Here is a 23,643-nt window from a genome sequence, read left to right as displayed (position 1 = left end):
TCGCTAATGCGTCGTTAGGTCACTAGCTCTTTAATCCTAGTGCGACTATTTGTTCAATGCCCGGCAAATACACCAGTCATCGTCGGGCTTGAACTCAATTGCCCGAGCGACTACTTTGAGTGGAAAAAATACGCCGGTCGGTCAGCCGGCTTCAAGTCAAACGGCTGAGCAAAAAGTCTCGGCGTCATCTCTGTCAATTTCTCTTGAAACAAGATACCGGGCTCTGCCAGAAGCAAAGCCCTTCCAAAAATACGTTGAACTCGTAAGTATTCCTCTCCACGGAAGTCTTTAGTAAAAGGCGAAAGGCTTGTGCGTAATGAAGAGAAACCAGAGTCGTATGGAAGTCAGAGGTCGGGGCCCGAGACACACACGGTGCACTCTAGGCCGGGTCCCCGCGGGTGGTCCCCGAACCCACTCTTCCAAGTTTTCGAGGGCTGTGGGTAAAAAGTCACAGACAGACAGACAGACAATCCTGGTGAAGTGATTGTATTTTTGGGGGGGGCTCAAAAACACACACACACACACACACACAATCCTGGTGAAGTGATTGTATTTTTTGGGGGGGGCTCAAAAACACACACACACACACACACACACACACACACACACACACACACAATCCTGGTGAAGTGATTGTATTTTTGGGGGGGGTCTCAAAAACACACACACACACACACACACAATCCTGGCCAATGTTTTTTTTTTTTTTTGTAAAATGGCGGGAAAACGGGGGACCCCCATGAAGGGGGCTTCGCACTTGTTTCAGTTTGGATGATTCTTTTTTCATTCCTTCTCTTCTTCTGCTAGCTGTTTTACATAGCTTGGTGTATTTCTTTTTCCTTGACAATGGGAGAAAAGTGTTGCACCGTTCCCGGAGGTACTGCAATAACGGGTCGATGCGTGGAGCGGACGGAGCAAGCCCCATTTCCGACTCCCTGTTCGAAAAATCCATTTAATATGTAGTCCCCCGATGGGGGACGTATCAGATATTAACCTCTTGGGGCTAGGTGGGACGCTAGCGTGCCACCTGTGGTGCACTCCATCAACAGCAGGTGCATTTCAAGAGCGGCAAATTTGAATCCAAATAAATGTCAAAATTCAAATTTTTCAAAAATACAACTATGTTACACCATTTGAAAGATAAACATCTCCTTAATCTAACCACGTTTTACGATTTCAAAAAGGTTTTACGGCGAAAGCATAAATTTAGAGTATGTTAGGACAGTACATTTACAAGAGTTGTGTGTAATGTTTTGTCAAGTCAAAGACAGGGTCACCAAAACCATAAAACCAGCTAAAATGATACACTAACCTTTTACAATCTCCATCAGATGACACTCCTAGGACATTATGTTAGACAATGCATGCATTTTTAGTTCTATCAAGTTCATATTTATATACAAAAACAGCGTTTTACTATGGCATTGATGTTGAGGAAATCGTTTCCCTCCAATAACCGGCAGTCAAGTCAGCGTCACAAATTAAATAATTAAAATTAGAAAACATTGGTAAAATATTATATTGTCATTTAAAGAATTATAGATTTACATCTTTTGAACGCAATCAACTTGCCAGATTTAAAAATAACCTTACTGGGAAATCACACTTTGCAATAATCTGAGCACTGTGCCCAGAAAAATACGCGTTGCGATACAGACTAGACGTCATGTTGGGGAGATCTAAAATCGAAAATACTATGTAAATAATCCATTACCTTTGATTCTCTTCATCAGATGTCACTTCCAGGTATCACAGGTCCATAACGAATGTAGTTTTGTTCAAAAAAGCTCATCATTTATGTCCAAAAATCTCCGTCTCGTTAGCACATGATGTAAGCCAGCCGGACTTCTCGTCATGAACGAGGGGAAAAAATATATTTCCGTTCGTTCAAACATGTCAAACGTTGTATAGCATAAATCATTAGGGCCTTTTTTAACCAGAACATGAATAATATTCAAGGTGGACGAATGCATAGCCTTTTATAACGTATTGGAACGAGGGTACCCAACATGAAGTAGCGCGCCAGGTGTCTAATGGGACATCACCGTTCCATGGCTCTTGTTCGGTCAGATCTCCCTCCAGAAGACTCAAAACACTTTGTAAAGGCTGGTGACATCTAGTGGAAGCAATAGGAAGTGCCAAAATATTCCTAAACCCCTGTGTTTTTCAATGGGATAGGTTTAAAATCAATACAACACATCAGGTATCCACTTCCTGTCAGAAAATGTCTCAGGGTTTTGCCTGCCAAATGAGTTCTGTTATACTCACAGACACCATTCAAACAGTTTTGGAAACTTTAGAGTGTTTTCTATCCATATATAATAAGTATATGCATATTCTAGTTACTGGGTAGGATTAGTAACCAGATTAAATCGGGTACATTTTTTTTATCCAGACGTGCAAATGCTGCCCCCTAGACCCAACAGGTTAAACTGATAAGAACAGATTTTTTTTTTTAGAAAAAATAATTTATTACTCTCAATACCATTCATTCTTTACAAACTCATAATTCATTCAAAATCAATTAATAATGGTATTTTAATTTATAAAGAAAACAAAAACCACAAAACAATAACTCAGGGGAGCATCATCCCTCCCCGTCATCCTACATACTAACTCTCCCCATCCCTATTCTAAAATAACCCCAGCCCTAATCCCCCCTTCCATCTCTCCCGAGCAGCGTGCTGCCCCCACTTCCTCTCCTCCCTCTTCATCCTCCCTCTCAAATCTCCTTCCACCCTCCTCACTATCCCTTCCACCCCCCAATCTCTCCCTGTCTTGACCATGTTCTGCCTGGCTTCCCACAGCCCCCTCTTAAAGAGGCTCATGAGAAGCCAGAGCAGAAACCTATCCCTATCCGTCCCCCTCGCTCTCCCTACACCTCTCTCTAGCCTAGCCCAAGTTAATACAAAATCACCTCTAACCCTTCCTAACAACACCCGTGCCTTTGCCCATACTACTCCGGCAATGGCACAGTCCCAAAAGACATGGCGCACAGTCTCCTCCCTGCCACAAGAAGGTCTTGGGCAGGTGGGGGATCGCGCCAAGCTATGCCGGTACATGGTGGAGCGCACCGGCAAACACTTGTGGAGGCTCAACCAATTCAGGTCCTTGAGCCTGTTGTCCAGACCCCGCGCCTGCACTCCTTCCCAGACCACCGCCGGGATGCCCACTACAGGTGCTGGACTTACTGCCCGTCTGACCTCCTCGTACAGGTGCCTGTGGTCTAAACCTACTCGGGCAACTTCAACCTCGGGGTGTGCACGCAGCCACTTGGCCGCATGGCCAAAGTGCCACGGCAGCTGTTCCGCCCGAGGACCCGTGTTAGACCACACCATTACGCTTCTCGCCTGATACGAGAAGAACACCCGCAGGAGGTAACCGGACGGGTATAGTACTGGCTGAGCAAGCTCCGTCAACAAAAAAGAAACAAAAATTGCATCCAGCTTGAGGGGGAGATGTGGTACCCCCCTACCTCCCTCCCCGATGGGACAGAGCATGCGTGCCCTGGCGACCCACTCGTACCTGCCACCCCACATGAACTGAAACACCAGCCTCACTAGAGGCCTCCTCAGACTAGCCGGCAATGGGTAGATGTACGCCAAATACAATAGAGATGGCAATACATCCACCTTGAGAACCAGGACCTTGCCTAAAAAGGACAACGACCTAGCCCTCCACATCGCTAGCTTCTTCTGTACCACTGCGATGCCCATGTTCCAGTTCAGCGTCGCTGAGCCGGAGGTCTCAAAATGGACCCCGAGTATCCTCAGGGCCCCGTTACAGAGAGATAACCCTCCGGGCACATCCGTCCTACCACTCCATCTTCCGAAAAACTTAACGGAAGACTTCGCGTGGTTAAGAACCGCCCCCGACGCTCGGGTGAAGTCCCCAATAATGGCAAGGGACCTTGTCAGGCACGAGTCCTTGCAAAGCAGCAAGGATGTGTCGTCGGCGTACTGTGTCAACTTGACACGGAGACCGCCACTTCCAGGGATCAGCAAGCCCTCCACCCCTGTGTCTGCCCTAATGGCAGCCCCCAGAGGCTCCATGTACAGAACGAAGAGGAGAGCCGAGAGCGGGCATCCCTGCCTGACCCCAGACGAGAGGTCAAAAACATCACCTAAGTGACTGTTTACGCTGACCCGGCACCCCGCTCCGACATATAAAGTACGGATCCATCCTATAAACTTTTCCCCCAATCCTAATCTACCTAACACCCTGAATAGAAATGATCTATTCACGCGATCAAAGGCTTTCGCCTGATCAAGCGCTGCTACCATTAAAGGCAGCCCTCTGTCTTCTACCCAAGCGATGGAGTCCCTGATCAACTGTAGGTTCCACCTAATAGAGCGGCCCTCTACCCCGCACGTCTGATCCTCATGGACGACGTAGGGAAGGGCTGTGCGTAACCGGTCCGCTAAGACCTTTGCTATCAGCTTATAGTCTACGCACAGCATGGTCAACGGCCGCCAGTTGCCAAGGTCTGTTACTTCCCCCTTCTTGTAAAGAAGTGACAGCACACCAACAGCCATTGATCCCCCCGGGACCCCCGTCTCAAGGATGGCCTTCAAGACTTCAAGGACCACTGGTCCAAGTATCCCCCAAAACTTGAGGTAAAACTCGGCCTGCAGCCCATCCATCCCAGGCACCTTCCCTTTTCCCATCCTCCTGAGAGCACTCTCAACCTCTTCGAGGGAGATCTGAGCCTCCATCACATCTCTAATGTCCTCCGGCAATCGCCGGGACAAGTGTTCTAAAAACACATTTCCCTGCTCTACATCTATTTCCTTTTCCTTAAATAAACCTCGGAAATGATCAGTTGTCACCCTGACCATTTCCTCCGGTTTTCTCACTATACTACCATCTTCTTCCCTCACCCCATGCATTATCTTCCTACTCTGTCTGGCCCTAACCGACTTAAAGAACATAGCGGAACAAGTCTCATTATGTTCTAGAAAGCCATTATGCGCACGCTCCAGGAAAACTCGAACATTCCGCTCCTGCAGCTCCCTGAGCTGCGCCTTCAGGGCTGTGTATCTCTCCCAGTCAATTGACCCGCCGAGGTTGCCTGCCTCGTACTCGAGTTCAATCAACCTTTGGATACGATCCACCTCCCTCCTTTCCTCCCTTTTTGTCCTCCTACAATATCCTATTATAAAAGCCCTAATCCTTACCTTAACTAAATCCCACCACTCTAACACCCCCTCGCACATGGACCGGAGGCCTTCAAGCCCCCGAAAGAAACCAAAAAAGGCGTCAACGAAAGCTTGCTCCTCCAGCACATCCCGATCTAATTTCCAGTACCCCCTACCGAAGAGGCAGACTGGCGGCCCCACCTGCAGGAGCACCCCGTCGTGATCTGAGAAGAACACAGGCAACAGCCGCCCAGACAACTGACCCAAAGACCTAGATAGAAAAATATAATCGAGCCTCCGCGCAACCCCCCGAGAGTTGCGCCATGTGGGACCAGCCATTGTCGGAGTAGTGTGCAGGCCTCCATCAACCAGACCATGGCAAGCCATAAGCCCGTTGATGGCGCCTGCACTACTATCCCCCGCTAACCCTAAATCTATGTTAAAATCCCCACCTATCACCAAGTGCCTATTTGTGACACACAGGGGCGCCAGACAGTCCACCATCTCCCTCCTGTCTGCCGCCACCTGTGGCCCATACACCACCACTAATCTATATTTATAATCCCTTAACGTGATATCTACCCCCAAAACCCTCCCCTGCATAACAACAAAACTGTCCTCTACCTTCACCTCCCTATTCCCAAACAAAATCCCCACCCCCGTTGAATGGACCCCACCTATACCCCAAACTGACTCCCCCTTATCCCACTCCCTACTAAACCTGATGACATCCCCTCCATCCCTCAGGTGAACCTCCTGTAAAAAACAAACATCAAAACCCACCCCTTCCAAAAAACAAAAAACCGCCCTCCTCTTAACAAAGTCCCTCCAACCCCTTACATTTAAACTAAAAAAATTTACAGAATGTGTAATTATAAATAAAACAACCCCTCAATTCAACCAATTTAACCCAAAATAACAAAAAACAGGAGACTCACCCGATGCTCCCCTGCTTCAGCTCATCCGGCGGGGACGTCTTCTCTCCTGACGTCCCCCCGTCCTCCTTCATCTCTCCAACCCAGGATGCAGGCATGGTGTTAGGCCTTGGAGTGCCCTGCATCCTGGGTTCCCCACAAACACCCTCCGTTCCTCTCTCCCTGTAGGCTGCTGAACTGAGGTCGAGAGCAGGGGACCCCAACTCCCCAAGCAGGAGTTGAGATCCCCCCTCAGACACCCAGCCCAGCGCAACGCCCTGGGAGTCTTCCTCCACCAGATGCTGAGGGGCTGAGGAAAACAGGGAGGACAAGGGCGTTCTTCCCTCCCCCATCACTCGCTTGCCCCCCTCCTCCCCCCCACAGCCTGTCCAGCCGCTCCTCCTCTTCCCTTTCTTCTTCAGTGTCGGAGGCAGCGGGGAGACACCACCCTCCCTCCCCGCTAGCTCCTCCACCATTACCCTCATCTCTTCTACGAGGGAGCTCGCCATACTGTCCCCCCACTCTCTTACCCCCTCTCCCCCCTCCTCCCCCTCCACAGTCCCTGCCACCGGCACCTCCTCCACTGTTGCTCTCTCTTGTTCCTCCATTCCTTTGCTTCCTTCTACCTCTTCTCCTTCCGGTCCTTCCTCTTCCTTTCTTTCTCTGTCCCCCTCGCCGCCTGCGGTCACCTCTTTCTCCTCCTCCTTCCGTTTGTCCATCCCCTCTGGGGCTGTGTTCCCGGCCTTTTCCTCTTTTTCTTCTCCCCTTCCTCTTCTTCCCCCATCCCCCGCTCCTGTTCTCCCTCCAGCTGCAGACGCGTATGACCGCTGACGAGCCGGGCAATCACGCCACAGGTGTGCTGTAGAGCCACACCCGTGGCAAGCCTTCGGCTCGTCACAATCCTTGGCCTCGTGCGCCCCCGATCCACAAAATCTGCACTTTCTAGTGCTGCACGAGGCCAGGATGTGCCCATAGGCCATACAACGTCTGCAAAACGGGGGCTGACGTGCATAATACAATGTCCCCCTGTCAGCCCCCAGGGAGAACATAGCTGGGGGATGAAGGTACCCACCCATCCCCTTAGGGTCTTCTCTGAGGAGGGCCTGAAAACCCCTCCTTCCGTTCCAAAACCCCAACGAATCCTTGAGGTGCCTTACTGAGGAGACATTATCCATAAATCTCCCCAGAAAGGCCCTCACCTCCTCATCCTTAACATAGGGGTTGTACATGTTCACCGTTACAATTCGAAAATTGTTTTTCGCCAAACTCTTGACCTCGTAATGGCCCATCGGCCTTGTATCTCCCACTGCTTTCACCTTCTTAAGGATCTCGTCATGTTTACTCTCCGTGTAGAAAGCGACGTCAAAAACTCCCTCCAAAGAATTGCCTTGTAGGCAAAAGACATCCTTGACTGTCAGCTTCAGCACTCCAATCAAGATGGTCCTTCCGAATGTCTCACGTCCAAAAGGCTCCATCTCTTTCTCTTTCCATGAGAATCTAAGGGTATTCGCCAGCCCGACGCCTGGGACCGGCCTACTGGTTGAATTTTGCGCCATCTCCGCAATGAAGATGACGCACTCAACTCCTCTCCACTCTCTCTCTTCCAGAAAAGGGAGAGAAAGAAAAAAATTATAATAAAACAAGCCCAAAAAACAAAAACGGCCGAGATTTTCCAATAACCAAAATAACAAAACTTTGTACCGCCCTCCGGCCTTCGGCTTCCAGCTAAGCGAGCTTTGGGGCACCGCAGTACCAAGCTTGATCTTAGCCGGAAGGCCGAGAAGCGATAACCCACAAATTGACCCCTGCACCCGCCGGGCCCCCGGGGGCCTCGGCAGACCTCATCGGTTTGGCAAAAGTTGGCTCCTCCTCACCCAACGCTTCCCTGGTGACAGGCGGGTGTGTTTTTTTTTAAAAGTCGCTAATGCGTCGTTAGGTCACTAGCTCTTTAATCCTAGTGCGACTATTTGTTCAATGCCCGGCAAATACACCAGTCATCGTCGGGCTTGAACTCAATTGCCCGAGCGACTACTTTGAGTGGAAAAAATACGCCGGTCGGTCAGCCGGCTTCAAGTCAAACGCCTGAGCAAAAAGTCTCGGCGTCATCTCTGTCAATTTCTCTTGAAACAAGATACCGGGCTCTGCCAGAAGCAAAGCCCTTCCAAAAATACGTTGAACTCGTAAGTGTTCCTCTCCACGGAAGTCTTTAGTAAAAGGCGAAAGGCTTGTGCGTAATGAAGAGAAACCAGAGTCGTATGGAAGTCAGAGGTCGGGGCCCGAGACACACACGGTGCACTCTAGGCCGGGTCCCCGCGGGTGGTCCCCGAACCCACTCTTCCAAGTTTTCGAGGGCTGTGGGTAAAAAGTCACAGACAGACAGACAGACAATCCTGGTGAAGTGATTGTATTTTTGGGGGGGGCTCAAAAACACACACACACACACACACACAATCCTGGTGAAGTGATTGTATTTTTTTGGGGGGGGCTCAAAAACACACACACACACACACACACACACACACACTCCTGGCCAATGTTTTTTTTTCAATTTTTTTTTAATTTTTTTTTTAAGTAAAATGGCGGGAAAACGGGGGACCCCCATGAAGGGGGCTTCGCACTTGTTTCAGTTTGGATGATTCTTCTTTTTTCATTCCTTCTCTTCTTCTGCTAGCTGTTTTACATAGCTTGGTGTATTTCTTTTTCCTTGACAATGGGAGAAAAGTGTTGCACCGTTCCCGGAGGTACTGCAATACCGGGTCGATGCGTGGAGCGGACGGAGCAAGCCCCATTTCCGACTCCCTGTTCGAAAAATCCATTTAATATGTAGTCCCCCGATGGGGGACGTATCAGATATTAAACTGATAAGAACAGATTTTTTTTTTAGAAAAAATAATTTATTACATTCAATGCCATTCATACAATACAAAACAATACAAACTCATACATTCCATCCAAACACAAATAATAATGGCATTTTTAATTCAAAAACCAAACGAAAACCCAAAACAAAAACTCAGGGGAGCATCATCCCTCCCCGTCATCCTAAACACTAACTTTCCCTATCTTCCTGTCCCTAATCTAAAATAACCCCAGCCCTAATCCCCCCTTCCATCTCTCCCGGGCAGCATGCTGCCCCCACTTCCTCTCCTCCCTCTTCATCCTCCCTCTCAAATCTCCTTCCACCCTCCTCACTATTCCTTCCACCCCCCAATCTTTCCCTGTCTTAACCATGTTCTGCCTGGCTTCCCACAGCCCCCGCTTAAAGAGGCTCATGAGAAGCCAGAGCAGAAACCTATCCCTATCCGTCCCCCTCGCTCTCCCTACACCTCTCTCTAGCCTAGCCCAAGTCAAAACAAAATCCCCTCTAACCCTTCCTAACAACACCCGTGCCTTTGCCCATACTACTCCGGCAATGGCACAGTCCCAAAAGACATGGCGCACAGTCTCCTCCCTGCCACAAGAAAGTCTTGGACAGGTGGGGGATCGCGCCAAGCTATGCCGGTACATGGTGGAGCGTACCGGCAAACACTTGTGGAGGCTCAACCAATTCAGGTCCTTGAGCTTGTTGTCTAGACCCCGCGCCTGCACTCCTTCCCAGACCACCGCCGGGATGCCCACTACAGGTGCCGGACTTACTGCCCGTCTGACCTCCTCGTACAGGTGCCTGTGATCTAAACCTACTCGGGCAACTTCAACCTCGGGGTGCGCACGCAGCCACTTGGCCGCATGGCCAAAGTGCCACGGCAGCTGTTCCGCCCGAGGACCCGTGTTAGACCACACCATTACGCTTCTCGCCTGATACGAGAAGAACACCCGCAGGAGGTAACCGGACGGGTGTAGTACCGGCTGAGCAAGCTCCGTTAACAGAAAAGAAACAAAAATTGCGTCCAGCTTGAGGGGGAGATGTGGTACCCCCCTACCTCCCTCCCCGATGGGACAGATCATGCGTGCCCTGGCGACCCACTCGTACCTGCCACCCCACATGAACTGAAACACTAGCCTCACTAGAGGCCTCCTCAGACAAGCCGGCAATGGGTAGATGTACGCCAAATACAAAAGAGATGGCAGTACATCCACCTTGAGAACCAGGACCTTGCCCAAAAAGGACAAAGACCTAGCCCTCCACATTGCTAGCTTCCTCTGTACCACTGCGATGCCCATGTTCCAGTTCAGCGTCGCTGAGCCGGAGGTCTCAAAGTGGACCCCGAGAACCCTCAGGGCCCCGTTACAGAGAGATAACCCTCCGGGCACATCCGTCCTACCACTCCATCTTCCGAAAAATTTAACGGAAGACTTCGCGTGGTTCAGAACCGCCCCCGACGCTCGGGTGAAATCCCCAATAATGGCAAGGGACCTTGTCAAGCACGAGTCCTTGCAAAGCAGCAAGGAGGTGTCGTCGGCGTACTGTGTCAACTTGACACGGAGACCGCCACTTCCAGGGATCAGCAAGCCCTCCACCCCTGTGTCTGCCCTAATGGCAGCCCCCAGAGGCTCCATGTACAGAACGAAGAGGAGAGCCGAGAGCGGGCATCCCTGCCTGACCCCAGACGAGAGGTCAAAAACGTCACCTAAGTGACTGTTAACGCTAACCCGGCACCCCGCTCCGACATATAAAGTACGGATCCATCCTATAAACTTCTCCCCAAATCCTAATCTGCCTAACACCCTGAATAGAAAGGATCTATTCACGCGATCAAAGGCTTTCGCCTGATCAAGCGCTGCTACCATTAAAGGCAGCCCTCTATCTTCTACCCAAGCGATGGAGTCCCTGATCAACTGAAGGTTCCACCTAATAGAGCGTCCCTCTACCCCACACGTCTGATCCTCGTGGACGACGTAGGGAAGGGCTGTGCGCAACCGGTCTGCTAAGACCTTTGCTAAGAGCTTATAGTCTACACACAGCATGGTCAACGGCCTCCAGTTGCCCAGGTCAGCTGCTTCCCCCTTCTTATAAAGAAGTGACAGCACACCGACAGCCATTGATCCCCCCGGGACCCCCGTCTCAAGGATGGCCTTCAAGAACCACTGGTCCAAGTATACCCCAAAACTTGAGATAAAACTCGGCCGGCAACCCATCCATCCCAGGCACCTTCCCTTTTCCCATCCTCCTGAGAGCACTCTCAACCTACTCGAGGGAGATCTGAGCCTCCATCGCATCTCTAATGTCCTCCGGCAATCGCCGGGACAAGTGTTCTAAAAACACATTTCCCTGCTCTACATCTATTACCCTCTCTTTAAATAAACCTCGGAAATGATCAGTTGTCACCCTGACCATTTCCTCCGGTTTTCTAACTATGCTACCATCTTCTTTCCTCACCCCATGCATTATCTTCCTACTCTGTCTGCCCCTAACCGACTTAAAGAACATAGCGGAACAAGTCTCATTATGTTCTAGAAAGCCATTATGCGCACGCTCCAGGAAAGCTCGAGCCTTCCGCTCCTGCAGCTCCCTGAGCTGCGCCTTCAGGTCAGTGGATCTCTCCCAGTCAATCGACCCGCCGAGGTTGCCTGCCTCGTACTCGAGTTCGAGCAACCTTTGGATACGATCCACCTCCCTCCTTTCCTCCCTTTTTTTCCTCTTACAATATCCTATTATAAAAGCCCTAATCCTTACCTTAACTAAATCCCACCACTCTAACACCCCCTCGCACATGGACCGGAGGCCTTCAAGCCCCCGAAAGAAACCAAAAAAGGTGTCAACGAAAGCTTGCTCCTCCAGCACATCCCGATCTAATTTCCAGTACCCCCTACCGAAGAGGCAGACTGGCGACCCCACCTGCAGGAGCACCCCGTCGTGATCTGAGAAGAATACAGGCAACAGCCGCCCAGACAACTGACCCAAAGACCTAGATAGGAAAATGTAGTCGAGCCTCCGCGCAACCCCCCGGGAGTTGCGCCATGTGGGACCAGCCATTGTCGGAGTAGAGTGCAGGCCTCCATCAACCAGACCGTGGCAAGCCATTAGCCCGGTGATGGCGCCTGCACTACTATCCCCCGCTAACCCTAAATCTATATTAAAATCCCCCCCTATCACTAAGTGCCTATTTGTAACACACAGGGGCGTCAGACAGTCCACCATCCCCCTCCAACTGCGGCCCATACACCACCACTAACCTATACCTACTATCCCTAAAAGTGACATCCACCCCCATAACCCTCCCTTGCATCACAACAAACGTGCCCTCCACCTTCACCTCCCTATTCCCAAACAAAATCCCCACCCCTGTAGAATGCACCCCACCTATACCCCAAACTGACTCCCCCTTATCCCACTCCCTCCTAAACCTGATGACATCCCCTCCATCCCTCAGGTGAACCTCCTGTAAAAAACAAACATCAAAACCCACCCCTTCCAAATAACTAAACACCACCCTCCTCTTAACAAAATCCCAAAAAAACCCTTACATTTAAACAAAAAAATTTAACAGAAATTTTAATTTAAAAACAAAAAAACCCTTATTTCAACAGACTTAAAACCAACAAAAAACAGGAGACTCACCCGATGCTCCCCTGCTTCTCCTCCTCCGGCGGGGACGTCTTCTCCTCTCCTGACGTCCCCCCGTCCTCCTCCATCTCTCCAACCCAGGATGCAGGCATGGTGTTAGGCCTTGGAGTGCCCTGCATCCTGGGTTCCCCACCAACCCCCTCCGTTCCTCTCTCCGGCTGCTGGACTGAGGTCGAGAGCAGGGGACCCCAACTCCCCAAGCAGGAGTTGAGATCCCCCCTCAGACACCCAGCCCAGCGCCACGCCCTGGGAGTCTCCCTCCACTAGATGTTGAGGGGCCGAGGAAAACAGCGAGGACAAGGGCGTTCTTCCCTCCCCCATCACTCGCTTGCCCCTCTCCTCCCTCTCACAGCCTGTCGACCCGCTCCTCCTCTTTCCTTTCTTTTTTTGTGTTGGAGGTATCGGGGAGACACCACTCCCCCTCCCCGCCAGCTCCTCCACCATCCCCCTCATCTCTTCAATGAGGGCGCTCGACATACTGTCCCCCCACTCCTCCTCTCTTCTCAGCTCCTTCTTCTGGTCCCATCTCCTCCATTTCCGTCGCCGTTCCCTCCTCCCCCTCCACTCTCTCTACTGTCCCAGTCTCCTTCTCCTCTTCTCCTTCACCTCCTTCCCCTCCTCTCCTTTTGTTCCAGCCTTCTTTTGTCCTTGCCTCTCTCCTCTCGCAGCCTCCTTCCTCCCGTCCTCTTCCCGTCCAGTCTTTTCCCCTGTGCCATCACCGTCATCCGGGCCCTTACTTTCTTTTCTCCCCCCATCCTCCGTTCTCCCTCCAGCTGCAGACGCGTATGACCTCTGACGAGCCGGGCACTCACGCCACAGGTGTGCTGACGAGCCACACCCGTGGCAAGCCTTCGGCTCGTCACAATCCTTGGCCTCGTGCTCTCCCGACCCACAGAACCTGCATTTTCTGGTGTTGCACGAGGCCAGGATATGACCGTAGGCCATACAACGCCTGCAGAACGGAGGCTGACGGGCATAAAACAATGTCCCCCTGTCAGCCCCCAGGGAGAACATCGCCGGAGGATGGAGGTAGCCACCCAAACCCTTCGGGTCCTCCCTGAGAAGGACCTGGAACCCTCTCCTCCCGTTCCAGAATCCCAGGGAGTCCCTGAGGTGCCCTACTGAGGAGACGTTGTCCACATATCTCCCCAGAAAGGCCCTCACCTCCTCATCTTTTACATGCGGGTTATACATGGTGACGGTGACCACCCTGAAATTGTTCCTTGCCAGGCTGGTCACCTCGTAATGGCACAGGGGTCTTGTTCCTTCCGCTTCCTTTACCTTCTTAATAATTCCATCATGTTTTTCTTCCTTGTGGAACGTCACGTCGTACGCCCTCTCCATCGGATTCCCTTGGAGGCAGAGAACATCTTTCACCTCAATCTTGAGGCATCCCATCAGTATGGTCCTTCCAAAGGTTTCTCTCCCCCACGGCTCCAAGTCCTTGTCCTTCCAGGCAAATCTCAAGGTATTCGCCATACCAATCCCCGGCACCGACCTGGTCTGCTTTTGCTGGGCCATCTTGAAAAAAGCTCTCTTCACACAGAAGCCAAAAAAGAAAATCGGAAAACGAAAACCGATTCCTGGTGGGAAAAAAATTCTCCTCCCTCCTGCCTTCCTTTGACCTTTTGGCTCAGCGGGCTTTGGGGCACCTCGGTACCATGCTTGATCTGAGCCAAAAGGCCGAGAAGCGATAACCCACAAATTGACCCCTGCACCCGCCGGGCCCCCGGGGGCCTCGGCAGACCTCATCGGTTTGGCAAAAGTTGGCTCCTCCCCACCCAACGCTTCCCTGGTGACAGGCGGGTGTGTTTTTTTTAAGTCGCTAATGCGTCGTTAGGTCACTAGCTCTTTAATCCTAGTGCGACTATTTGTTCAATGCCCGGCAAATACACCAGTCATCGTCGGGCTTGAACTCAATTGCCCGAGCGACTAATTTGAGTGGAAAAAATACGCCGGTCGGTCAGCCGGCTTCAAGTCAAACGGCTGAGCAAAAAGTCTCAGCGTCATCTCTGTCAATTTCTCTTGAAACAAGATACCGGGCTCTGCCAGAAGCAAAGCCCTTCCAAAAATACGTTGAACTCGTAAGTGTTCCTCTCCACGGAAGTCTTTAGTAAAAGGCGAAAGGCTTGTGCGTAATGAAGAGAAACCAGAGTCGTATGGAAGTCAGAGGTCGGGGCCCGAGACACACACGGTGCACTCTAGGCCGGGTCCCCGCGGGTGGTCCCCGAACCCACTCTTCCAAGTTTGAGGGCTGTGGGTAAAAAGTCACAGACAGACAATCCTGGTGAAGTGATTGTATTTTTGGGGGGGGCTCAAAAACACACACACACACACACAATCCTGGTGAAGTGATTGTATTTTTGGGGGGGCTCAAAAACACACACACAATCCTGGCCAATGTTTTTTTAAAGTAAAATGGCAGGAAAACGGGGGACCCCCATGAAGGGGGCTTCGCACTTGTTTCAGTTTGGATGATTCTTCTTTTTTCATTCCTTCTCTTCTTCTGCTAGCTGTTTTACATAGCTTGGTGTATTTCTTTTTCCTTGACAATGGGAGAAAAGTGTTGCACCGTTCCCGGAGGTACTGCAATACCGGGGCGATGCGTGGAGCGGACGGAGCAAGCACCATTTCCGACTCCCTGTTCGAAAAATCCATTTAATATGTAGTCCCCCGATGGGGGACGTATCAGATATTAAACTGATAAGAACAGATTTTTTTTTTTTATTACTAAAATATATTTATTACCATCAATTTCCATACAAATACCTTAAATGTTCCAAACCAAATCAATTATATAACAAAAATCCAAATTAATATTTCAAAACTAATAACCAAAACTATAAACAATAATCATAGGACCATCTTCCCTACCCATAACCACCCCAAAGAAAAAAATCTCACCCTACTGACGAGGACTTCTTCTCCCCCCCTTCAACCACCATACCCTCACCCTTAGATGCAGGACCGACACCTGCGCACCCCGCATCATGTGCTTTACTCCAAAATCCACCACCCTGCTTCTCTCTGGGCTCTTGACCTAGGACTCCGCACCCCCAAACAGGAAACTTGGTCCCCCCTCCATTGCCCAACCCTGGGCCATCCCTGGAAGGTCTATCTCAGACAAGGGTATAATAGAAGGTGAAGAGGGGGCCACCCAGGGCCCTGAACCTTCTCCCTCCCCCACCTCCAGCTTTTCCACCCTTATCTTCCTTCTCGGGGGAGACCGCGGTAAGGGAGAAAACCTATCCCCCCCCACCAGCTCCTGTTTAGCCTCCCCCCCCCTTTACCACCCCCTCTCCACCTGTTGTCAAAACGCCCCTTCCTCCTGTTTGGAGGGGGGTCAAAAACACACACACAGAGAGACACACAATCCTGGCCAATTTTTTTTACAATAAAATGGCGGGAAAACAGGGGACCCCATTTTACTTTAAAAAAAAACATTGGCCAGGATTGTGTGTGTTTTTGACCCCCCCCCCAAAAATACAATCACTTCACCAGGATTGAGTTCAAGCCCGACGATGACTGGTGTATTTGCCGGGCATTGAACTAATAGTCGCACTAGGATTAAAGAGCTAGTGACTTAACGACGCATTAGCGACTTAAAAAAAACACACCCGCCTGTCACCAGGGAAGCGTTGGGTGGGGAGGAGCCAACTTTTGCCAAACCGATGAGGTCTGCTGAGGCCCCCGGGGGCCCGGCGGGTGCAGGGGTCAATTTGTGGGTTATCGCTTTTCGGCCTTTTGGCTCCGATCAAGTGTAGTTACCTTGTCAGTGCTGCACTTGATCAGAGAAGCGATCGCAGGCCGGAGGGCGCCCGGGAAAATAGTGCTATTTATTTTTGTTAAATCATCATTTGTTGTTTTTTTGTCTCACCCTTGTTTATTCTTTGTCCTGGGTTAGGTGGTGGTCTTGGACTACAGGTGCACCAGCACCTGTAGGGTGAGTTAAAGGCCCTCTGGTCCTTTTTCTTTAGTTATTTAATTTATTTTGTGTTTTTCCCCCTGCTTGTCCTGTTTTGCATCTCTCCTCCCCCGTGTATCCTATGGTCCCCTCCTTAGCTCCTCCCATTGTCTTCAGTTGTGTGTTGTCTGCTAGCTTTAGCTTAGCCTGGCCTGCTAGCCTCCTGGCCCCTTAGGCGTGGCAGGCATTGTTTGACTGTCTTTTCTTTGTTCCCATCCACCTTGCACCCTTAGTTTATCTCCCAAATTGCCTTTTGTTCAGTTTCTTGTTGTTTGTGTTGCCAACTGAGGGACCTTTTGCTGGCTAGCCTGCTAGCTGGTTAGCTTAGCCTGGCCTGCTAGCCTTCTTGTCCCTCAAGTTTGGGCAGGTGTTTGTTAGTCAGTGTGTCCTTGTTCCCCTTTTACCTTAAATTATTTTGTTTCATTAGTCTTACCCCCTAGTTCGTCGCCCTTTTGGTTGTTTGTTTTTGTTGTGAGGCCTCTTGGCTGATGGGCCTGCTAGCTGGCTAGCCTGGCCTGGCCTGCTGGTGAGGCATGCTAGCCTTTTTGTTCCTCATGCTTGGTAGGTGTTGTTAGTCAGTTTGTCTTTTTGTTGTTGTCATCCCTTCACTTCCCTTTTACCTTAATTAATTTGTTTTGTTAGTCTTACCCCCTAGTTTGTGTGCCTTGTTTGTTTTTGTTTTGAGGCCTCTTGGCTGGTGGGCCTGCCAGCTGGTAGGCTTAGCCTGGCCTGCTAGCATTCTAGCCTTTAGTTTGTTTGTGTGGTTTATTTTTGGGTCCCCCCCCCTTTGTGGAAAACAAAAAATTCCCCTCCTAGTGTTCCTTCCCATGGTTAATAAGATTAGTTGGGTGCTGTGCTAGTTTGTTGTGTGTTCCGTGGTGCTGGTAGGCCCTGCCAGCTTCCTCGGTTGTCTTTCACCCCTTCCCTTTTTCCCAACCCCCACTCCCAACACCCTTTCCCTTCCCCCACCCCCCCTTCCTTCCTTTCCCCTTCCCCTCCCCCCCTTTTTCACTGGTGTTGGGCTGTAAAGGGATTGGGCCTCCATCATGTCAGCAGCACAGGTTGGCATGAGGAGGCACCATGCAGTGCGCCTCCGCTTAAAGGAGAAGGGAGGAAAAATAATGGAGTTATCCCGATTGGATTTCTCCAGAAAATTCCTCCAGAAAGAGCTCGGTTTCCATCCCGCGCAGGTAAACTGCAGCTTTGCTAACGCCAGCTTCCTGCGGGAGTTCTGGGGGCAACTCCCTGAACACCCAGGGGTCCCTCACAGCAATGTTTGATGTGACCAAGCTGACGGACAATAGCATTAAAACCGTTATTGTCCGTATGTACAATGAAACCGTACAGCTGGAAGACGTTGCAGTATGGCTGGGCAGGTACTGCAATGTGAAGGGGCCCTTGGTCCAGGTGAAGGATCCCGATGGGATCTGGACAGGGGCCTGGAGGGTTACTGTCCAGCAGAGGGAGGACCCTGGGGGCTATGGTGGGTTGAAAGCCATCCCATCCACCATAGTCCTCGGAGAGAATAGAGGCCATGTTCACTACCAGGACCAGCCCAAGCTGTGCTGTAAGTGTGGTGAACATGACCACCTTGCAGAGGCCTGTAAAAAGGTTGTCTGTATGAAGTGCTGGGAGGTGGGCAAGAATGGAAGGTCGTGCAACCTCTGTGGCGAGCGGTCCCACCTCATCCGCGGCTGCCCCTTCTCCTGGGCCGAAAGGAGGGAGACGGCGGCCGCGGACCGGGCTTCGGAGCGCCAAGGGGAGGGAACGGCAGTTGCCGAGGAGGTGGTGGTGGAGCTGGTGGTAGTCGATGGCGCGGAAGGTGCGTGGTGGAAAAAGTGGGAGGAGAGGACAAACCCCCCCCAATCCCCCTGCCCCAGATTAATGTGACCCCTGAAGGAGAAAGGGACGAGAAAGACGGTCCCGGAGAGATCTTGAGTGAGAACTCCCCAAGTGGGTCAGACAGTATGGAGACTGTGTCGGAAAGAGATATGGGAGAGGGGGTGGAGATTCTGGAGGAACACCTCCCCCCACGAAAAAGAAATGCTGAGGAGCTCTCCGACCCTGAACAAGGTGACGAGAAAAAGGGCAAGGTGGAATGGGAGAGCTTCCAGGGGGAGGAAGAACCCAGAACCTTCCCCCCCAACACAATCTCCTTTTTAAGTCCTGTTTTAACCTCCTCTCCCTGCCATCCCCCGTTACCCTGGCGGGAGAGAGGGGAAGCACTAGAAAAGTAACCCCCTTTTAACTGTTTAAATGCCTTTTCTTTTAAGCACTGTTTTTACTCACCCCTTTTATGGCTTTTAACATCACCACTATAAATGTGAGAAGCATAAAAACAGAAAGAAGAGCACAGTCGGTTTTATCCTTTTTAGAAAGGTTTAATTCAGATGTGTTTTTATTACAGGAGTGTGGTCTACCCTTTTTATAGGAAATGGGAGGACAAGTGGCAGCATGGGCCCTCCATTTGGAGTGGCTCAAATTTTAATAAAAACGACGGTGTTGCCATTTTAATCAAGACCCCACAGGTGGTGGTGAGGGGGAGCACGGTGGTGGTGCTCTTTTAGCCAATTGTACTTTTATGGGGAAAGATTTTAACGACAAACATGACCGGTGCGCACTTTTAGAAGATTTGCAGTCCCACATGCTAGGGAGGGATCCTCTAGTGGTGGGTGGGGATTTTAATTGTGTTTTAAATAGAGCAGACAGGAGAGGGGCGGGAGAGGATTTTAAGGTAGATAGGTCAAGTGTTTTATTGCAAGGGCTGTGCAGGGATTTTAAACTGACTGACTGTTTTAAAACCCTGCATCCAAGAGAGGAGGGCTTCACCTGGACCAGTGGTGACGGCACCAGAGCCTCTCGCATTGACTATCTGTTTACCCGGGACTGCCCCCCAACTGATGCTAGAATAACCCCTGCCTTTTTCTCAGATCACGTAATGCTGACGTGCACCCTTTCACTAACTTCGGGTGTGACTGTGGGAAGAGGGCCCTGGAAATTGAACTGTTCCCTTTTAGAAGATGATAGAGTAGTTAGCCAGTACAGGGAGCAGTTCAGCCAGTGGCAGACGCTACAGGACTTCTTTGACACACGAGCACAATGGTGGGAAATGGTGAAGGGTAGGACGAGGACTTTCTTTAGAGAGATAGGAAAGAAGAAAAGTAAAGAAAAAGATAGATGCATGGTGGGACTGCAAAAGCGACTGGAAAGGTATTTTAATCTAGGCCAACAGGGCTTTGATTTTAACCACGAAATTAAACAAGTTAAAAAGGAAATGGCACTTTTAGCAGAACAAAAAAGCAAAGGGGTTATTTTAAGAAGCAAGGAAAGGGAACTAGAAGAGGGGGAGAAGTGCACAAGGTACTTTTTTAAGAAAATAGTTAGTTAGGGTAGGATAATGATGGGTTTTTAAAAACAGACACAGAAGGAATGGGAAAAGTAGTCGAGGATTTTTATGGGGAACTGTTTGGGGTAAAAGATGTATGCGAGGAAACAATGGGGGACGTTTTAACATACATTGACAAGACCTTACCCAACACAGACGACCTGACAGAAATTGACCAAGGACTGAAGCATTTTAAGAGGGGTAAGTCACCGGGGGAGGACGGCCTGACCTTTTGGGATGTTTTAGCCGACAAACTTTTGACTGTTTTTACTGACTTTGAACACCTTGACAGACTACCTGACAGTTTTAGAGTGGGGATCGTGACTCTTTTATATAAGAAAAACGACAGGACGGACCTGGAGACCGATAACCCTTTTAAATTTTGATTGTAAACTTTTTACCAAGGTTTTAACACTCAGAATGTCTTCTGTTTTAGGGGAGGTGATCCACCCGGATCAAACCTGTGCCATTCCCGGACAGAAATATGCGGCTTGTAGTCCTAAATTTAGATTTTGAAAAAGCCTTTGATCGGGTCTCGCACCAGTACCTCTTCAAGGTACTGCAAAAAATGGGTTTCCCGGACAGGTTCTTAGCTTGGGTGGGACTGCTGTACGGGGACATCACCAGCAAAATCCTTGTAAATGGGCATCTGTCAAAAGCAGTGGGAGTACACTGCGGCGTCCGTCAGGGCTGTCCGTTATCTCCCCTTCTGTTTGTGGCCTGTATCGAACCACTGGCACAGGTCTTGAGAAGGGACCAACGGATCCGGGGAGTGGGGGGATGACCGCCAAGTGCGTATTTTACATGGACGACGGCAACATTTTATGCACCGACCTTTTATCCGTCGACAGGACCCTGGACAGGACTGACTGGTACGGACGAGCGTCTGGGGCGAGACTGAACAGAGACAAGACAGAGGCCCAATTTTTCGGACCGTGGGCAGACCCAGACTTGACCAGACTACCACTGACTGTGAAAACGACGGACATAAGGGTACTTGGGGTAAAGTTTGACCAGGAGGGAGGAGGGAGAGGTAATTGGAGTGGGATCCTGGGGACAGGAAGACGGATTTTGGGGACTACGACAGCTGACTTTTGAGGGCAAGGTTTTAATCATTAAAGCAGTGATTTTACCTGTGCTTTTATTAATCAGTTCTGTTTTTATCCCCCCTAGGAGAACTATTTTAGCCCTGGAGCGGATGCTGTTTTACTTCTTGTGGGGGAGCAAGTGGGAGGGGCTGAGGAGGGAGGTGGTCAAGAGGCCCAGGTCCAAGGGGGGGAAAGGCTTGCCTGACCTCTACTTGTTCCTGGGCAGCCGCTACACAGCGTTACACCTTACTCTTGCCACCTCCCCGGCCACCAATAAGACTCAGGCCCTCGCACGGTTCTGGCTGGGATCTTACCTCAGGACTCTGAGGCTGATCCCAGTCGACCTGCGAGCCCCAGTCTCTTTCCTGCTCCCCACACACTACGCCCAGCTCCAGAAGTTAAGAAATTTTAAATTGGAAAAAGAAGCAGTCACAGTTTTAACTAAACACGGCTCTCGTCTCTCTCTTGTGCAGGATCGGGAACCAGTGCGCGGGCTTGCTATAGGCGAGCCCACAACGGTTTGGCGTAATGTGGCCCATCCTGCTCTCCTGAATCAGCACCGGGACCTGTCCTGGATGGTCGCCCACAAGATCCTCCCGGTCAGGGCCATTATGCACTCCCGGGGCATGGCGAGGACATCCGCGTGCCCCCGACCAGGCTGTGGCCAAGAAGAGTCGGTGAGGCACTTGCTCTGGGAGTGCAGAGCCGCCAGGGACCTGTGGAAGGAAGTAGGCCCCCTGATCTCCTCGTGTCTGCCAGCAGGGGAGGACCTAACGCCCCAGCTCGTGCTGGATGGGGTGGGCCGAAGGCCCATTCCATCAAAGGCCTTCACCAAGCTCTGGTCCACCCTCACGTGTCTGAAGGCAGCACTGTGGTCCTCACCGCAACCTGCTGGTAGCGAAACAGGTTGGCACCACCCCCCAGGCAGTGGCCATGGTAGCCACAGAGGCCCTGGGGTGGTACAGAAGGAAGGGGGCCTCGACCCCAGGCGAAGGGTCCCCCACAACACCCAAGGTCCCTGCGGCCATGGCCTGACAGCGCTGCGGCGCCTAGGGCGACGCACCTAGGGGAGGGATCTCCTCTGGGCGGGACGATGACTGATTCGGAAGAGCAGGAGGAGGCAAGTTTGATAAGGACTCACCCCGCCCCTGTACAAAGGACCGAAAACAGCTTTTTAACAAGTGACTTTTTAAACACATTTTTTGTCTTAAAAATGTTTTTCCTTTTTAAATCATTTGTACACATTTTAAATGGCCTTTACAGATTTGATGTTTTATACAACGAAAAGTACTTTCATTAATGGTTGTTTTTATTGGTGCAAACAACATGTACTTTTTAACAAATTCAAATGTAACTCAAATGCTGTGTTTTATGCCTCCATGCTGTTTGTTTGTGCATAAATGATGTAAAAATATAAATATGAGCTGTTTTTAAAGGAACTGTGACAATAAAACTTTTCCAAAAGAAAAAAATCTGTTCTTATCAGTTTAATATCTGATACGTCCCCCATCGGGGGACTACATATTAAATGGATTTTTCGAACAGGGAGTCGGAAATGGGGCTTGCTCCGTCCGCTCCACGCATCGACCCGGTATTGCAGTACCTCCGGGAACGGTGCAACACTTTTCTCCCATTGTCAAGGAAAAAGAAATACACCAAGCTATGTAAAACAGCTAGCAGAAGAAGAGAAGGAATGAAAAAAGAAGAATCATCCAAACTGAAACAAGTGCGAAGCCCCCTTCATGGGGGTCCCCCGTTCTCCCGCCATTTTACTTTAAAAAAAAACATTGGCCAGGAGTGTGTGTGTGTGTGTGTGTGTGTGTGTTTTTGAGCCCCCCCCAAAAAATACAATCACTTCACCAGGATTGTGTGTGTGTGTGTGTGTGTGTGTTTTTGAGCCCCCCCCAAAAATACAATCACTTCACCAGGATTGTCTATCTGTCTGTCTGTCTGTCTGTGACTTTTTACCCACAGCCCTCGAAAACTTGGAAGAGTGGGTTCGGGGACCACCCGCGGGGACCCGGCCTAGAGTGCACCGTGTGTGTCTCGGGCCCCGACCTCTGACTTCCATACGACTCTGGTTTCTCTTCATTACGCACAAGCCTTTCGCCTTTTACTAAAGACTTCCGTGGAGAGGAACACTTACGAGTTCAACGTATTTTTGGAAGGGCTTTGCTTCTGGCAGAGCCCGGTATCTTGTTTCAAGAGAAATTGACAGAGATGATGCCGAGACTTTTTGCTCAGGCGTTTGACTTGAAGCCGGCTGACCGACCTGCGTATTTTTTCCACTCAAAGTAGTCGCTCGGGCAATTGAGTTCAAGCCCGACGATGACTGGTGTATTTGCCGGGCATTGAACAAATAGTCGCACTAGGATTAAAGAGCTAGTGACCTAACGACGCATTAGCGACTTTTAAAAAAAAACACACCCGCCTGTCACCAGGGAAGCGTTGGGTGAGGAGGAGCCAACTTTTGCCAAACCGATGAGGTCTGCCGAGGCCCCCGGGGGCCCGGCGGGTGCAGGGGTCAATTTGTGGGTTATCGCTTCTCGGCCTTTTGGCTCAGATCAAGCTTGGTACCGAGGTGCCCCAGAGCTCGCTGAGTCAAAAGGTCGGAGGTAGGAGGGCGATACGGTTTTTTGTTTGAAAAGT

General features: G+C 50.5%; 4 non-coding genes and 4 pseudogenes across 4 annotated transcripts; 2 read left to right on the top strand and 6 right to left on the bottom strand.

Moving 5' to 3' along the window:
• Positions 1-219: 219 nt before the first annotated feature.
• On the bottom strand, positions 220-336 carry LOC145864186 (U5 spliceosomal RNA). The gene has a single exon (XR_014382768.1). It is a non-coding gene; the product is annotated as a U5 spliceosomal RNA (small nuclear RNA).
• Positions 337-855: 519 nt separating this feature from the next.
• On the bottom strand, positions 856-1,019 carry LOC145864163 (uncharacterized; annotated as a pseudogene).
• Positions 1,020-8,189: 7,170 nt separating this feature from the next.
• LOC145864182 (U5 spliceosomal RNA) lies at positions 8,190-8,306 on the bottom strand. Its single transcript, XR_014382764.1, has one exon. It is a non-coding gene; the product is annotated as a U5 spliceosomal RNA (small nuclear RNA).
• Positions 8,307-8,771: 465 nt separating this feature from the next.
• Positions 8,772-8,946, bottom strand: LOC123740614 (uncharacterized; annotated as a pseudogene).
• Positions 8,947-14,598: 5,652 nt separating this feature from the next.
• LOC123740583 (U5 spliceosomal RNA) lies at positions 14,599-14,715 on the bottom strand. Its single transcript, XR_006768461.1, has one exon. It is a non-coding gene; the product is annotated as a U5 spliceosomal RNA (small nuclear RNA).
• A 403-nt stretch (positions 14,716-15,118) lies between these two features.
• Positions 15,119-15,298, bottom strand: LOC123740360 (uncharacterized; annotated as a pseudogene).
• Positions 15,299-22,443: 7,145 nt separating this feature from the next.
• On the top strand, positions 22,444-22,619 carry LOC123740353 (uncharacterized; annotated as a pseudogene).
• A 447-nt stretch (positions 22,620-23,066) lies between these two features.
• On the top strand, positions 23,067-23,183 carry LOC123736200 (U5 spliceosomal RNA). The gene has a single exon (XR_006765992.1). It is a non-coding gene; the product is annotated as a U5 spliceosomal RNA (small nuclear RNA).
• The last annotated feature ends 460 nt before the right edge of the window (positions 23,184-23,643 follow it).

The sequence above is a fragment of the Salmo salar genome, chromosome 25 (assembly GCF_965601325.2).
Source record: "Salmo salar chromosome 25, fSalSal1, whole genome shotgun sequence".
In the NCBI taxonomy this organism is placed as follows: Eukaryota; Metazoa; Chordata; class Actinopteri; order Salmoniformes; family Salmonidae; genus Salmo; species Salmo salar.
This window is presented reverse-complemented; position numbering and strand designations above follow the sequence as displayed.